Source organism: Xenopus laevis, chromosome 1L (genome assembly GCF_017654675.1).
Source record: "Xenopus laevis strain J_2021 chromosome 1L, Xenopus_laevis_v10.1, whole genome shotgun sequence".
Classification (NCBI taxonomy): Eukaryota; Metazoa; Chordata; class Amphibia; order Anura; family Pipidae; genus Xenopus; species Xenopus laevis.
Window position 1 is genome coordinate 64,536,324 of NC_054371.1, and position 17,247 is coordinate 64,553,570.

The window sequence follows — 17,247 nt, forward strand, 5'->3', positions numbered from 1 at the left end:
AATTCAGAAAACTTAATCAGTGTTACTCCAGAAGAGAAACCTATTTCTACAAATCAACTACTTGCTGTAATTTGTCTAAAGCAGTAATACTTATGAAAGCATCTGATTGGGTGGTGGTAATTGCTGCTCCAGAGTAACATTTACTACTGTTTGGAGTTGTTTAAAAGTATTGAGATATAATGTATTCTTTATTCTGTATTCAGCCCTATTGTATAAGCAAGAGAATTAAGCGGGCCATAGATGCAAAGATAAAGTTCAGACGATTTTCGGGCTGAGTGTGGATCGCCCCAACATTTTTCATACCATGGTGATTGGTTGTTTAGTCGATCAGACAGGTTAGAAGATTTCTGTCGGCTTACGATAATATCTCTGCTTGTATTGCGATATCAGTGGGTGACTGTCTGATACTATTTGTAGTATGATTTGTAGTATGATTTTGTATGATTTTGTATGATTGCTGTCTGTGCATTAATGGCCAGAACATTGTCTGATCTGTTCTATTTACTACTTTATTTAATCTGAGTAGTTAGGTCGGGCATAAGGATAAATCTGCACATGTATGGCCATCTTAAAGGGCATGTAAAGTCTAAAATAGAATAAGGCTAGAAATGCTGTATTTTGTATACTAAGTATAAACGTGAACTTACTGCAACACAAGCCTAATCAAACAAATAATTTATGCTTTCAAAGTTGGCTACAGGGGGTCACCATCTTGTAACTTTGTTAAACATCTTTGCAAGACTAAGACTGTGCACATGCTCAGTGTGGTCTGGGCTGCTTAGGGATCGTCATAAACAAAGCTGCTTGAGTTCAGCATGGCTGGAAAGTAAGGTGGGGGCTCCCCCTGCTGGTCATAAGTATGATTGTTTCCCTGCTCAGCAGTTAGGGACCATCTGCCAATTCCTATCCACAGCAGTAAATGAAGGGAGAATTTCACTGCATATAGTCAGGTTTCTTATAAAAACGGTAAACATTTTTTGATTAAAGTATATTGGAGATAGGTTTCTTTTTCATTCAAGAAAGTAAAAATGGGATTGTATTTTTTTGCCTTTACATGCCCTTTAACAATGTCTGAACAACTCACTGCTGATAAGTAAATTCAAAAATAGCACTTCTACTTCCAATAAAAGATTTTTACATGTAAGGTATATTTATGGTTGGCACCTGGCTGCTTATAATTTTGATTGATGCCTATGTTATTAAAGGGATGGTTCACCTTTAAATTACATTTTATTAGTTATACAAAGGCAAATTCTAAGCAACTTTTTCAATTGGCCTTTATTTATTTTTTATAGTTTTTGAATTATTTGCCTTCTTCTGATTCTTTCCAGCTTTTAAATAGGGCTCAATGACCCCATCTAAAAGGCACATGCTCTGTAAGGCTACACATGTATTGTTATTTCTACTTTTTATTACTCGTATATCTATTCAGATCCTCCCCTCATCATATTCCAGTAGATATTCAGATCAGTGCACAGTTGCTAGGGTAATTCAGACCCTAGCAACCAAATTGCTGAATTGCAAACTTGAGAGCTGCTGAATAAGAAGCTATATAACTCAAAAGCCACTAATAAATAATGGAAACCAATTTGAAATTGTCTCACAAAATCACTTTATATCATACTAAAAATTAACTCAAAGGTGAACAACCTCTTTAATAGGGCAGAAAGATACAAATATAGGAAGGCATAATACAGAAAAGGTGGCCTCCTCTGATGAAGCGCCCAATGGCGTGAAACGCATCAGCAGGGAGTGGCTGACACAAGCTATGCAGACAGGGTGATCCACCCCTTTAAACTACAAGCAGCACAATTTGGTGGCGAGTCCACTCATGGTGGAATTCTAGGAATAATATTGTTTGTGGGTATGAAGAACATGTCAGGTAGCCCTGTTATTTTGCACTTTGTACTTGAGTCCTATCATTTTGTCAATGAGTCCTATCGTACAAAACAGATTATGTTTTCTGGGGTTTTTTTTCTATGCAGTGACTTTATTAAACTTGACCTTAATGCACACTAATTAGATATAAGCAGGTATCTTTTACACGCGCATATCTTTTCCTTTTCAGTTTCTCTCTAAATCACACGTCCACTTGTGCTGAGTAAACGAGGTTGTATGTCAAGATGTTTTCTCCATTCTCCGTATCTCAGCTGTGGTATAAAAATGATCGCTGCAGAAAGGCAATTTTTTTTCTCTTTTTTTTGTCAAACTGAAGAAGTTTGTCCCCTTAGACAAGAGGCCTTGGCATGTAGGTTGTTCAGATGCTGAATCTCTTTTGCAGTGAATTTACAAATATAGTTGCCATGGTAACCTTTCTTCTGCAGTCTTTTCAAAGAAATATGACAGAACTGGTTGATAGATTACTTGCTCCATGTGAAAAGAAAAAGGGATCCTGCCGTAAGAACGTGCTGCTGCCTCGTCACCCCATACACATCCTGGGCAAAGCTCATTTTCCTAAATAAATACAATACATTATATTTACTTGAGATTTGTTTTTTTACATCAAACTGAAACCTTCAGAATGGGCAAAAAAAGTGTAAAAAGGCTATATTTGTGTGGGAGACCAATAACGCACCGAAAAATGAAAGCATTTACACATATATGTAATTTATGTGTAATTGTTCCAATCTCATCTAATATATTGAGCTATTGTCAGTATTAATGGGGCTGTTCACCTTTAAATTAACTTTTAGTATGATGTAGAGAGTGATATTGTGAGACAATTTGCAACTGGTTTTCATTTTTTATTATTTACCCTGGTCGCCAGGGTTTAAATGACCCTAGCAACCATGCATTGATTTGAATAAGAGACTGGAATATGAATAGGAGAGGCCTGAATAGAATGAGGAGCAATAAAAAGTAACCATAACAATACAGTTGTAGTCTTAGAGAGCATTTGATTTGAGATGGGGTCAGTGACCCCCATTTGAAAGCTGGAAAGAGTCCAAAAAAAAACTGCAAATAATTCAAAAACGATAAAAAATAATTAATGAAGACCAAGTTGCTTAGAGTTGACCAATGTATAACATACTTAAAGTTAACCTAAAGATAAACCACCCCTTTAAAGGAGAATTCAACCCATTTGTAAAAAACCTAGTACCCCCCACCCCAGGTAGACCTCCCTCCTCTCCCCAGGCTAAACTACCCCCCCCCCCCGGGGAAATGCCCCATACTTTATACTTACCCCTCAGCGCAGATTCTGCCAGGGGAGTTCCACGCAGCCATCTTCCGGCTCCTCTGTAAGCTGACTGGGAAATTGGTATTTCTGCACATGCGCAGTTGGAGCAGTTTGCGCATGCACAGAATTACATGGAAATTGTATATCTCCCAGTCAGCTTACCGAGAACCGGGAAGATGGATGTGTGGAACTCCGCTTGCAGAATCTGCACCATGGGGTAAGTATAAAGTATGTGGTGTTTCCCTAGGGGGGGAATTTAGCCTGGAGGGAGGTCTACCTAGGGTGGGGGTACTCTGTTTTTTACAAATGGGTTGAGTTCTCCTTTAAGCAAAAATCAAGGGGTAATGGCACAACTCTCGACCCACACCCGACCCTAACCGCCCTTTCCCAATCCGCACCCGGCCTGCTGCTGCCCCTTTATTTATAGACCGCGCCTGGCCTGCAGTGACGTCACAAAAGGGGCAGGCGTAAGTCTATAAATTTTGGCTTTTAAAGTGCTAGGTTGCGGGCCCGCTAACCGAAGATTTTGTGTAGGTAAACCCGTGGGTCCCGAGGGCTGGCCTTCACATAACTACACAACTTGTATTCATGCACTCATTAATGCTAAAGTGATTAATCATGAGATGAGAAGAAAGTAATTGAGGCACAAATAACACACGACTATCTTCTCCAGTGTTATCTGCTTTCCCCATGCGTTGCCAGACATTTCTCTCCCATAATAGAATTTGTATTAATAACACAGGTAAGGCTCTCGGTTTCACAAGAGAAATACAAATGGCTAAGGTGCCCTCTGTAGAAGACACTGTAGATAATGCTCTCATTACAGCCCAATTGGCTAAGGAGGCTTCTCTCACATCAAATTTAGGCCGATAGTTTTCTATCACTCGATGAAGTCAACGGACAGCCAAGCCAATTATCACAGCAAAGAAACGGATATGAACAGGGCAGAATGAATTACAAAGGACTGTGGATAATGTGAATGAAGGGAGAAAAAGCCATCTAAAAATCCCAGTCTTGTTTAACCTCTTCCGTAGCTCAGTGATTAACAAGCATTTCCACTGGCAACTGAATAGTTATTTATTGTAATAATATGTGTGCAATAATATGGTTGCCACCAATATAAAGGGGGGGGTTATTTAGTAAACCTCAAATTTTTCTGTTCTGGCTTTTTAGGGTAAAATTTAAATTATAATAATTTATTATACCCTGATGCTGCAAAAAGTCAGAATATGAAAATCAGCCATCTCAGACCTGTCTAGGTCAACGGGAGAGGCACCTATCTCAATTTAAAGTTATCAGGGTCTGCTCTGGGTTTAGCTTGAAAATCAGACCTTTTTGGGGTTTTCGGTCAAAAACAAATAATACCGGTAAATAGATTCTGGAAAAAACCTTTAAAAAATTCGTATTATTTGGGTTTTCACTATTTTATTGAGTTCTTTCACGATCCAATTAAATTGAGGTTTTTTTATTAATAAATAAGCTAGAATCGTGCATGGAAGTTTGGTTGAGCTTTTTTGTATTATTATAAAATTCGAGATAAATTCAGATTTCAGTAAATAACCCGCAAAATGTATCTTCTAATACGCCGATTATATTTTTATGATATGCATTAATCAGTGCACTTTTCTATGGTTTTGCGTTTTGCGTACATGTTTAAGTGGGATCTGTCATAATTCTTATCTCTGCAGAAGCATTTACTATAGATATCTTGCATTTGTTGCTTATAGAGAATGCCTGCACTGAGGCAAACAGTACCTTTGTAAGCTGTGACCTATTTCAAAGAAAGGTAAAAATATCTTTTAAATATGGTATGGTATATTTTCGTTTTAATATACAGAAGCTTAAACAGTTTTGATGGTCACAACTCTGCCTGGTCCGATCATCAAAATTTTAACATTTCTAACAAAAATGACATCAGCCACTTGACATTCTCTGTACACGTTTGCACAAAGGCAAGACATTTTTCTCATGCCTGTTCGTGTGCAGCTTATGCCAGAGAAATCTTCCCATATTGTCAGTTCCTGCAGACACTAAGTGGTGGGTGGATAGTTGAATAGATCTTTTCTTGTAGGTTCAGGTGAAAGTGTTGGTTGTAGAGTGAAGGAGACAGCAGAATGGCAGTATACTAAAGAATAAAACCTAATCAATACACCAGAAACCAAAGAAACACGGCCTCTCCAGACATTAACAAATGCTCTTTATTTACAGATGCGGTGCTTGGAATCAATAGCATTCTGTTAAGTCTTGGCTTGGAGATTTATAGAAATAAACTTCTACTGAATTTGTTCTACATATCTACTTACACAAGAGTATTATACATTCAATACTACCCCAGGTCCCGAGTATTCTGGATTAAAGTACCCATACCTGTTTATGTAATAGATAGATAGATATGATTAGATTTGATTTATACAATATATGTGGCATCCTTAAAGTAAACTAACATACAGTACCATTATATTGTTCTTAGAGGGCTACCCTCACTTGATGGAAGGGAATACAAGTATATGATCTATTATCTTGGGATAATCTATTATCTTGGGGAATGCTTGGGGCCTAGGGTTTTGGAGATAAGGAATTCTTCCGTAATTTGGATCGTCATACCCTGAGTCTGCTAAAAATCATTAAAATGTTATATAAACCCAGCAGAATTGTTTTGCAGCCAATATGGATTCATGCAGCCCTTCTTATCCCTTTCCCGAATGCAGTTTTTCTGTTTGTCCTCTTAAGGTGGGCAAATGTGGCCCGGGCAATAAGGGCTGCTGACTTGGCTCCTCCAAATTGAGTTGCCAATTTATTGGCTTCTCCTGACTACCCTCCATAGGAATGTAGCATGATCCAGTCGTTCACCCAGACTCCAAACAATCAGATAAGCCTGATTTGGCCCAGCATGGGTGATCTCACCAAACAAACTGATCTTTATGTATATAGCTAGTTTAGTAAGAAATTTGTATGGGGACAAGCTAGGAAATGTTAGTTTTGAGTCCCTTTAAGACATAATATGCATGAACTTGCTTACGTTCTGTAAGGGGCTTCCAGTGGTATAAATGAAATGATAAACCCAATAGGAAAGTGGCAGTATAATAAAATACATTTAAAATAGTGAGTGAATTACCTTTCAGGAAGTTGAGATACACAACACTTATTTGATTTCCAGGCACAACTTGTAATGACAGAGATGGCATAGAATGTTTCGAGTTTTTTTACCCAAAAATATTGCAAATTGTTTTTGTATTGGATTGCACGGTGTCATGATCCTCTCTTTGACTGAAAACGTCAAGATTCCGTCATTGTGGCCAGTAAATTTTCATAAACAACCCTCTCTAACTTGTCACCTGTCACCGATTTCCAACAAGTCCTTGCGCCTTTGAGTCCGCCTTGTATGGATGAACAGTCTCATAAATGTCTGTGAAAAGCAGCAAGCACAAATCTCACTTAACTCAGCCCTTGAGATTGTCATATCTGAGCCATCCATGCAAACCTTTTTGAGAAGATAATTTTCTGTGTGTAACAAAGCTCTATGGCGAACTCTTATAACTCTTGACAAACAATGACACATGGCTATCTGGATGTCAGCAAAAGGTGCAAGGCTGAAAGAGTCACAGCCAGGTGCTAAAGAGAAATGACTCACAAACTGTCTTTAAATCCCAACTTTAACATTCTGATACAGTTTATACAATATCCAAGTACCTGAAGGTTAATGGCACATGGTGTGTTATCTGCCCTCAAACTGTCAAGTCACCCCTGTCCACCTGCCACTAGAGATGTCGCGAACTGTTCGCCGGCGAACTTGTTCGCGCGAACATCGGGTGTTCGCGCTCGCCGGAAGTTCGCGAACGTCGCGCGACGTTCGCCATTTTGGGTTCGCCATTGTTGGCGCTTTTTTTTGCCCTCTCACCCCAGACCAGCAGGTACATGGCAGCCAATCAGGAAGCTCTCCCCTGGACCACTCCCCTTCCCTATAAAAACCGAAGCCCTGCAGCGTTTTTTCACTCTGCCTGTGTGTGCTGAAGAGATAGTGTAGGGAGAGAGCTGCTGCCTGTTAGTGATTTCAGGGACAGTTGAAAGTTTGCTGGCTAGTAATCGTTTTGATACTGCTCTGTTATTGGAGGGACAGAAGTCTGCAGGGGTTTGAGGGACATTTTAGCTTAGGTAGCTTTGCTGGCTAGTAATCTACCTTCTACTGCAGTGCTCTGTATGTAGCTGCAGTGGGCAGCTGTCCTGCTTCTGATCTCATCTGCTGACTGCTGCAATAACAGTAGTCCTTGTAAGGACTGCTTTTATTTATTTTTTTGTTGTTTTACTACTACTACTACTACTACTACTACTATAAGAGCCCAGTGCTATTAGTCTAGCAGTGTTGGGGAGTGGGACTGGTGTGCTAATCTGCTGCTCCTAGTAGTTCAGCAGCACCAACTTTAATTTTTTTTTTTTAATATTCATTTTTTTTTTATTTTACTTTTTTTTATTTTACTACCGCTGTAGTAGTGTATAAGTTGACCTTTTAGGCATTATTTGCCCTGTAGGCATTATTTGCACACTGTTTTCTTCAACCCGCCATCGAGCTGTGTGACCTTGTTCCCATTCTGTCTAAATATCCATAATATTACCGTCTCCAGAAAAAACACCGGAGTCACTTTTTTCAAGCAGCCATAATATATTTTACGTAATCCGTATCCACCGCAGTAGTAGTGTATACGTTGGCCTTGTAGGCATTATTTGCACACTGTTTTCTTCAACCCGCCATCGAGCTGTGTGACCTTGTTCCCATTCTGTCTAAATATCCATAATATTACCGTCTCCAGAAAAAACACCGGAGTCACTTTTTTCAAGCAGCATTCATATATTTTACGTAATCCGTATCCACCGCTGTAGTAGTGTATACGTTGGCCTTGTAGGCATTATTTGCACACTGTTTTCTTCAACCCGCCATCGAGCTGTGTGACCTTGTTCCCATTCTTTCTAAATATCCATAATATTACCGTCTCCAGAAAAAACACCGGAGTCACTTTTTTCAAGCAGCATTCATATATTTTACGTAATCCGTATCCACCGCTGTAGTAGTGTATACGTTGGCCTTGTAGGCATTATTTGCACACTGTTTTCTTCAACCCGCCATCGAGCTGTGTGACCTTGTTCCCATTCTGTCTAAATATCCATAATATTACCGTCTCCAGAAAAAACACCGGAGTCACTTTTTTCAAGCAGCATTCATATATTTTACGTAATCCGTATCCACCGCTGTAGTAGTGTATACGTTGGCCTTGTAGGCATTATTTGCACACTGTTTTCTTCAACCCGCCATCGAGCTGTGTGACCTTGTTCACATTTTGTCTAAATATTGATAATATTATCGTCTCTAGAAAAACCACTTGAGTTACTTTTTTTCAAGCAGCATTCATATATTTTACGTAATCCGTATCCACCGCTGTAGTAGTGTATACGTTGACCTTGTAGGCATTATTTGCACACTGTTTTCTTCAACCCGCCATCGAGCTGTGTGACCTTGTTCACATTTTGTCTAAATATTGATAATATTATCGTCTCTAGAAAAACCACTTGAGTTACTTTTTTTCAAGCAGCATTCATATATTTTACGTAATCCGTATCCACCGCTGTAGTAGTGTATACGTTGACCTTGTAGGCATTATTTGCACACTGTTTTCTTCAACCCGCCATCGAGCTGTGTGACCTTGTTCACATTTTGTCTAAATATTGATAATATTATCGTCTCTAGAAAAACCACTTGAGTTACTTTTTTTCAAGCAGCATTCATATATTTTACGTAATCCGTATCCACCGCTGTAGTAGTGTATACGTTGACTTTGTAGGCATTATTTGCACAGTGTTTTCTTCAACCCGCCATCTAGCTGTGTGTATTATCGTTTCCAGAAAAACCAACTGAGTTTTTGTTGTTGTTGTTGTTTTTTTAAAAATAATGCCAGGCAAAGGCAGGCCGCCACGCAGAGGCCGTGCTAGGGGCCGTGCTGCTATGCAATCCTGTGGCCCTAGCAAATTGCCCAGTTTTAAAAAGCCAATGACCCTGAACTCCCAAAATGCTGAAGAGGTAGTTGACTGGCTTACACAGCACACCCCATCCTCTACCGTTTCTAACTTTACCACAACATCCTCCTCATCCTCCACTGCTATGGCCACCCCACGTAACACTTCCTCCACCACCGGTGCCCCTTCTTCACTGGGGTCAGAGGAGTTATTTTCCAATGAGTTTCTTGAACTGAGTAATGCGCAACCATTATTGCCAGAAGAAGATGAAGGAGATGAGGACCTTACACCAGATTTAATTCTGGCAGAGAACACGACGTTGACCTTGTAGGCATTGTTTGCCCAGTTTTTTTGGCCACAGCCACTGAAGCACAGAGGCCAGAAAAAATATGCCATATAAATGCTGAAAATAGTCATTTTTTGCCATACGTTGACTCAACGTATATGGCAAAAAATGACTATTTTCAGCATTTATGTGGCATATTTTTTCTGGCAACTGTGCTTCAGTGGCTGCAACCAAAAAAACTGGGCAAACAATGTCTACAAGGTCAACGTATGGCGAAAAATTACTATTTTCAGCATTTATATGGCATATTTTTTCTGGCAACTGTGCTTCAGTGGCTGCGTCCAAAAAAACTGGGCAAACAATGTCTACAAGGTCAACGTATGGCGAAAAATGACTATTTTCAGCATTTATATGGCATATTTTTTCTGGCAACTGTGCTTCAGTGGCTGCGTCCAAAAAAACTGGGCAAACAATGCCTACAAGGTCAACGTATGGCAGTTGTTTAAAGAGAACAGTAGATTACTAGCCAGCAAAGCTACCTAAGCTAAAATGTCCCTCAAATCCCTGCAGACTTCTGTCCCTCCAATACAGAGCAGTATCAAGCAGATTACTAGCCAGCAAACTTACTATCATCTGTCCCTGAAATCACTAACAGCTCTCCCCCTACACTATCTCTTCCAAGCACACACAGGCAGATTTTTCAGATACATTTTTGCCCTTGATCCCCCTCTGGCATGCCACTGTCCAGGTCGTTGCACCCTTTAAACAACTTTAAAATCATTTTTCTGGCCAGAAATGTCTTTTCTAGATGTTAAAGTTCGCCTTCCCATTGAAGTCTATGGGGTTCGCGAACCGTTCGCGAACCGCTCGCATTTTTGCGCAAGTTCGCGAATATGTTCGCGAACTTTTTTTCCGACGTTCGCTACATCCCTACCTGCCACTGCTCCTAAAGCTGGCCATAGACGCAAAGATCCGATCGTACAAATCCTCGATTTGTACGATTTTCTGACTGTGTGTGGAGAGTCCTGACATTTTTCGCCCCTTGGAGATCGGTCGTTTGGTTGATTGGACAGGTTAAAAGATTTCTGTCGGCTGCCGATAATATCTCTGCATGTATTGCCGATCAGATTTTCAGTGGGAGACTGTCACCAGCTTTGTCAGACATAACTTTCGTACGATTGCTGTCAGGGGCAGAACATCGGCTGATCTGTTCTTTTTCTACTTTATTTGATCTGAAAGGTTAGTGGCAGGTCTGGAGATAGGGAAGTCCGATCGTTCGAGGATTCGAACAATCAGATCTTTGCATCTATGGCCAGCTTACAAGTATACTAGTGAATATAATGTGCCCTGTTGGATGCACACAGAGGCAGACCCCGGCACCAAAATGCTTACGCTTTAAATTCGCTGGTTTCAGGGGGGTTGACAGGTAGACAGGGGTGTTTGAACTCTGTATACCCTTTGATAAACTATGATATACTATTGTACCTCTTAATCATCCCAACCAAACCAAATTTACACTGTTACTCTACATACTTAATGGTAGACTATCATGTTTTTGTTTTCCCACTTTTTGCTAATTTATATTAATACATTATGGGGAGGCACATTTATCAAAGGTGGAATTTTTAAAATTTCCATAAATTCGAATATACTTGAAATTCGATTGGGGGGTTATGCAAGAAAAAATACTAATATCTAAAACGCAGATGAATATAACTAATTCGAAATCGACCAAACTCGATTCGAGTTTTTTCTCCGAAAAAAACTCGAATGTGTGGAAAGCTATTAACATTTTCAAGTTGTCACTGGACCTCTCCCATTGAACATAAATCCAACAGGTTTTAGGTGGCGAATAGTCAGATTTGAATTATTAAAGGGCCAGAGTATGATAAATCTTGAAAATCGAATTTGATTTTTTTTAAAAACTCGAATTGAGTTTGGATAATTCCATAGTTGAATTTGACCGTTTTGACCATAAAGACTTCAAATTTGAATTTTTAAATTTGACTCTTAAATCTTCCCCTATATGTATTCACTTCATTAATTTATTACTGTGCATCCCATATTATGTTCACTCCCCTCTAGTTATCATATTTTGCAGAATGCCCCCATAGACTTGAGTATAACTAGAAGGAAACAATGCCAAAAGAACACAGGCACGAGGGACTAGCAGCTGTGTTTATATACATGTATACATATTTACAGTATATACATTTATGTAATACACCATACTTAAAGGTGACTCTTTAAATAAAAACATGTAATTGTGCCTTTAATGTGTAGTTGTAACTAACTGACTTAAACACATTATCCTAGCCATGACCCACCAAGACACAATTTTGTCTAGCCATGTCCCTTTTGTACCATGATTAAAATGGATTGCTGGTTAGTATGCATGGCCAATACATAAGTTCATAAACTTGAAATTGTCAACACTGGACCTCCTGTTGCTTAGCTGCCTAGTGTAAGGGTACCTGTGGAAGCATGGGCACGTCTTATTTGCGCGCCGATTCTTCTTTGACGCCTCTTCGCTTCTGGGTTTTTGAAGGGATAGTTTTTGAAATTCAAATATTTAAATCTCGCCATGTCTTTTTTTTTCACATTTCCCAACTTGAAATCCATTCCAAAATGTAATTTTCGTTTCCTCAAAGAGGAAAAGCCAGGAGAATAATGGATCATATGATAGCTGTATTTCTGCTATAGTTGGCAGAAGATCTGCATCCAATGATAGCACTTTTATATGGCCCACTAAACCTATTGAATCAATTTTAGTCTTACATTTGGAAACTTCAGATCCTCTGCTACAGTTTACTCTTGGTCCCTGATGGCAGCTACTGGGTCTTGATCATGTCTTGTTGATCCACTAGGCAAAACCAGTGTATGCATTGAAAACATGGAATCTGTCTCCTTTTTGCCTCAGAAAAGTGACATCCTAACTGACAGCATTTGTTCTGTGATTCAACTGTGCATGTAATATTAATAACCTTGTCTCCCTTGCTAAAGGAGTTGTTCACTTTTGAGCTACCTTTTATTATGATGTAGTGAGTGATATTCTGAGACAATTTGCAATCTTTATTTTTTATCATTTGTGGTTTTTGTGTTATTTAGCATTTTATTCAGCGGCTGTCCATCAAAAATAAATAATGGAGCCTAACTGAAAAGTTGCTTAGAAATGGCCGTATTATTACATATTAAAAGTAAACTTAGTGAACCACCCCTTTAAAGCATCTATTGTATCCACCAGTACAATTGCTTCTTGAAAAGCATTCTCACCACTTCACAGATTCCTTTTTTACACCTTACACTTTGGTTTTGTAACAGCTGATATCTTCCTACAGCCCCATATTGTCAGGGGATGCTTGTAATGAAACCTTCACAAATTCACAGCCATTAACAGCTTAGACAAAAATCCCTTTCCATACTTCCCTTTTGCTAATATATAATAACATACATCCTAATCACCTGCATTACTGTGCAGTAGGAATATAAAGATTCAGACATGTCCAGCAGAGAGAAGACAAGAACTGCAGCAGGTGAAGAAAGGCAGACTCCCTCATTATTACATTAGTATCCCTAATAGTATTTAGAAACACTGCATTTATCCATCACTTCAATTACATGTCTCTTGCCCACACTGACAACAGATACCCATAATCATTTCTGAAATGCCATTTCCTCCAAGTAATATTAGTTATTATACATGTGCTGGAAAATTCGACCGTGTGCACCTAGTGTTTGGGAAAACGACACCTTTTTTATTTAGTAAAGTTAAGGGTTATTTTTTTGAGTGTATTTTTCAGTCAAAACTAAAATTTTTGCAAAATTCCCCCTCTGAATATTTCAACAATCTAATTTTTCACACACTTATGAGCATGTGGCATTTTTCTGTAGCACACTGTCACAGCTGTAAATTGCCTTGGCATTGTTTCCCAATGCTCTGTAATAAAAAAAAAAATACAATGGGACTCAGATCACAGGACTTTCTACAAATAAAGAAATGAAATTTTAAAACAAAAAAACTTACTCTCCGGCTATTATCTTCTGTACTTGGAATCCTTTTGCACTCCGGCACGGGTTTTGCAGTTCGTTGGGAAACACAAATATATACATGACTAAATGAAGGACTACCCTTATTTTGTTGGAATGGTGGCAAATCCCATGAGAAATGTCTCACATTAGGCAGTGGATATTGTCCTCTCTGCTCTCTTGCTACCTTTCCTGCAGGAGCCCCCATGTAATGTGGCTTGGGCACTGTGGAGATGTGAATGGTACTGCTTCAAATTGTATATAATATGTACTAAAATCTATCACACTGGTTTTAATGCAAGTGTTCACATGGACTGACAGACCTATGCTGGGTGAATGGTATTCTTTTCTGTTACTTTTCCTTTTCTCCATTAGGCTGGCCACCTAATGCACTTTCCTTTCTTTACTCTAAATCTTTCAGCATCTGTGAACCATGCATGTAATTAACCATAGCTTGTGTTAAACACCTTATTGGTATTGTGTGTTACATTTAAATGTGTAAGGTAAATGCTACAGTGTACACATACACATAGGAAATGTAATTTGTGGTAACTATATTGTGAAGGATTTTAAAATACAGTGTAATTGCAAATGCAGCTTTGAAGTTAAAAGTTTTACCTGTGATTCAGCCTGATGTGGTGGCTTGCACCTCTTAAGAGGCAGGACAGCAGCACTTCCTGGAATTTAAAGGGAATGCTGCAGTGCATGGTGGGAGTTCTGACTCCTATAAAAGGCTGGAGTGATTAGAAAGCAGGGGAGTCAATTGTAAAGCACAAGTTGGAAGTGCTATTTTAAACAAGTGGTGCTGTATGATGTAGAAATCATTTATTTGTAACAGTCTGCTTTGCAAGTTTCTGAACTGTTAAATAAGAGTCTGGAAAGTTAAATAAACCTCTGATTTTTTTTCGTCAAGAAAAGTATTTTTTTTTTTGAGAAAATTTCCCCATGCCTCACAGGCACCAAACCATCATACTAGCCTGATATGGTATATTAGAGAATAGTAACTGTTTTCCACCCTGTCCTAATCTTTGCACCATAAAATGCATGGTCTCAGAATAAGGAAGAAAGGTTTTTGTCCCAGAGCAGGCTCCATGCAGGATAATCACATTATAATGAGATATTATTAGACTGTGTAGGAGGGAGTGGCCCTTAGTAATTTTGTATAGGGGGGCATTAAATTCTATGCCACTAGCACAGAGAAGAAAATACTATGGGGCAGATTCACTAAAGGGTGAATTGTCGCCAGCAACCATTCATAGCTTCATTTTAGCAGTTCGCCTGGTCTGAGGTGGAGAAGTCAAGTCTGGTGAAAGAGGATTACTGAATCTGCCCCTTTGTCTCCCACCATGATACCTTATGGAATAAAGTAGATGCATTATTACTAAGAATCAGTTGCTGGGTATGAAAGGGTTAGGAGAGGGCCAAACACAATTGGGTGGGCATACAAGCTTGTTGCTAGGTGACAGTGTCACTTGTAAAATATTAAAATTATAAACTGTTCTTTTTGAAATGTGACACAGAGAGCAGCGGTTTTCCACTAATACGATTTAACAGTTTCATTGGTGGAGAGACTTATCAATGGTGCGTGGCAGGAGAAACAGCTAGTTAAGCCGTGGCGTAAGCTAATTACTGGGAGCCCATGGGCAATTTGGAGCATTTTTGTGTGAAAGCAACTCAGTCTCTTGCTTTTTCACTGTCGCATGGATAATCTTTTGTGTATGTGTTAATATGTAAGGCTTCCCATCCCTAGGACACATGGAAGGCTGCACTGCACAGATCTGGGGTAGCAGGCAATGAAGGATAATATTCTCTTTTTGACAGAATGAACGAAACAGATTATAGTGTGCAGAGAACATTCCTTATGTAAGCCCTATAAACATAAGATAACAAAAGGATTATGTTTGTGATTATTAATAAGAGAGCACAGCAAGTTGCTTGGTTGGCTAGAGCCATTCTGATTAGATATAAATGCAACTGCACCTCACATTGACATTATACCTTTTATTTGTGTTGCTTTATCTTAAAGCTAACAGTGGTGAATAATTCAGTCAAGCAACATGGCAGCCACCACTCATATGTATAAGAATGCCAATGCTAATAAAGGAATGTTTGGTACACTCAGCTAACTAATGTACCGGTGCTTTAAGATAGGACCAGACTGGCAGAAATCAGCCATCTGAAATCCACAGGCAGATAATAATCCCTGACCGCTAGCAGAATCCTCTTCTCAGTTCTCATCCGTAATCCTTGTGTCAGCTCTGGAACGAGCACACTCGGCAGATTTCAGCAAAGAAACGCAAGACTGAAATCCGCTGATTGAAATCGGACTGTTTTTTTCTGCCAGAGTGGAAATGGAATTTATACCATATTATGTGAATGCTTTTCTCTTTAATTCTCCTTAGATCAATGGTTCCTAAACTTTGGGGCTACTACTCCGTGGGGGGCAATGGTGGGAGGCAGGGGTGGTTGGCTCAGTCTGATGGCCATTTAGATTTGGGTTTCATGTATGGTTGCCACCTCTTCTCCAACAAGGATCAGGACATGGGGTTGAGCTAGAGTCCTGCAGTGGGTCGAGTACCCGCAAAAAAAGCATGCACTGTGCGGAATGAGGGGAGGAGTTTCAGGTGCGGGTCTATGGGCCACGGGTCTGGTTGCGGGTCTCATCTAAATTTATTATCTTATGTAATATTGTCTATATTTCAGTTTTACAAAACTTGGTTCTGTCCGCCCACTTTTGATGACGTCACTTCCGGTTTGCAGCACCATCACTTCCTGTTTGATGGTGGTCGGCTGGTTGCTGGTCGGGTTGCAGATAAGTCAGTTGCGGGTACGGGTCAGGTAGCGGATCAAAGTGGGTAAATATACGGGTTGCGGTTCGGGTCGCAGGCTTGGGACGGGTCTGGGTCTTAGAAATTGGTTTCGCGCAGGACTCTAGGCTGAGCTCATGACATCAGGGGCAGTGCAGTGATATTTAGGAGGCAGGCTGATGATGTCAGCGCATGGGACTGTTTTTCTTGGGCAGATTAATTTCTAGTCAATCTGACAATTGAATCAAGTTTTGAACCAGACAGCCCATGTAAAGTCAGACTTGGGAAAATGCCTAGATACCCTAGAAAGTCAATTAGGATGATACTTGTAACTGAACACTAACACCACTAGATTATTTCTACTAGTAATGGATGGCAGTTATGGCAATGTTTTCCTAGTAACTTGTAACTTAGCTATACACTAAAAGGGCTTTGAACAAAAGTTAGTCCTTCAAGGGGAGCTCGAGCCTATAAAATCCATCAATCCCTGCCTTAGTGAAGCCCATCTTCACAATCACTATCAAAGCCTATATATATAAAATGCACAAAGAGAACAGCTAGCTGAAGTGTCTTGTGGAAAAGGTATGGGTCAGGAATCCAGTGCTGTCAAGTAAGATCATGGTCCTTGAGAAGTTTTCTCTACTGCCCTCCTTAGGAAGAATCATAGTGATTATATGGGTGCACCCTATGGTGATCATGATTACCATAGAAATTAAAGGGGTTGTTCACCTTCAAATTAACTTTATTTGATGTAGAGAGTGATATTCTGAGACAATTTGCAATTGGTTTTAATTTTTTACTATTTGTTGTTTCTGAATTATTTAGCTTTTTATTCAGCAGCTCTCCAGTTTGCAATTTCAGCAATCGGGTTGCTAAGGTCCAAATTACCCTAGCAACCATGCACTGATTTGAATAACAGACTGAAATAAGAATTGGAGAGGACCTGA

The 17,247-nt window shown here is 39.5% G+C and overlaps 1 protein-coding gene and 1 long non-coding RNA gene across 4 annotated transcripts in view; one reads left to right on the plus strand and one right to left on the minus strand.

Moving 5' to 3' along the window:
* Positions 1–17,247, plus strand: part of LOC108699635 (mastermind-like protein 3) — a 224,784-nt gene that overhangs the window by 78,567 nt on the left and 128,970 nt on the right. The window lies entirely within an intron of this gene.
* Positions 1,903–14,285, minus strand: LOC108699640. Of its 2 annotated transcripts, none has more exons than XR_001932836.2 (2): positions 14,112–14,285; positions 1,903–2,454 (listed from the first exon to the last, which is right to left on the minus strand). It is a non-coding gene; the product is annotated as an uncharacterized LOC108699640 (long non-coding RNA). The 2 variants fall into 2 exon arrangements; XR_005966867.1 differs by lacking the exon at positions 14,112–14,285 and adding an exon at positions 6,294–6,932.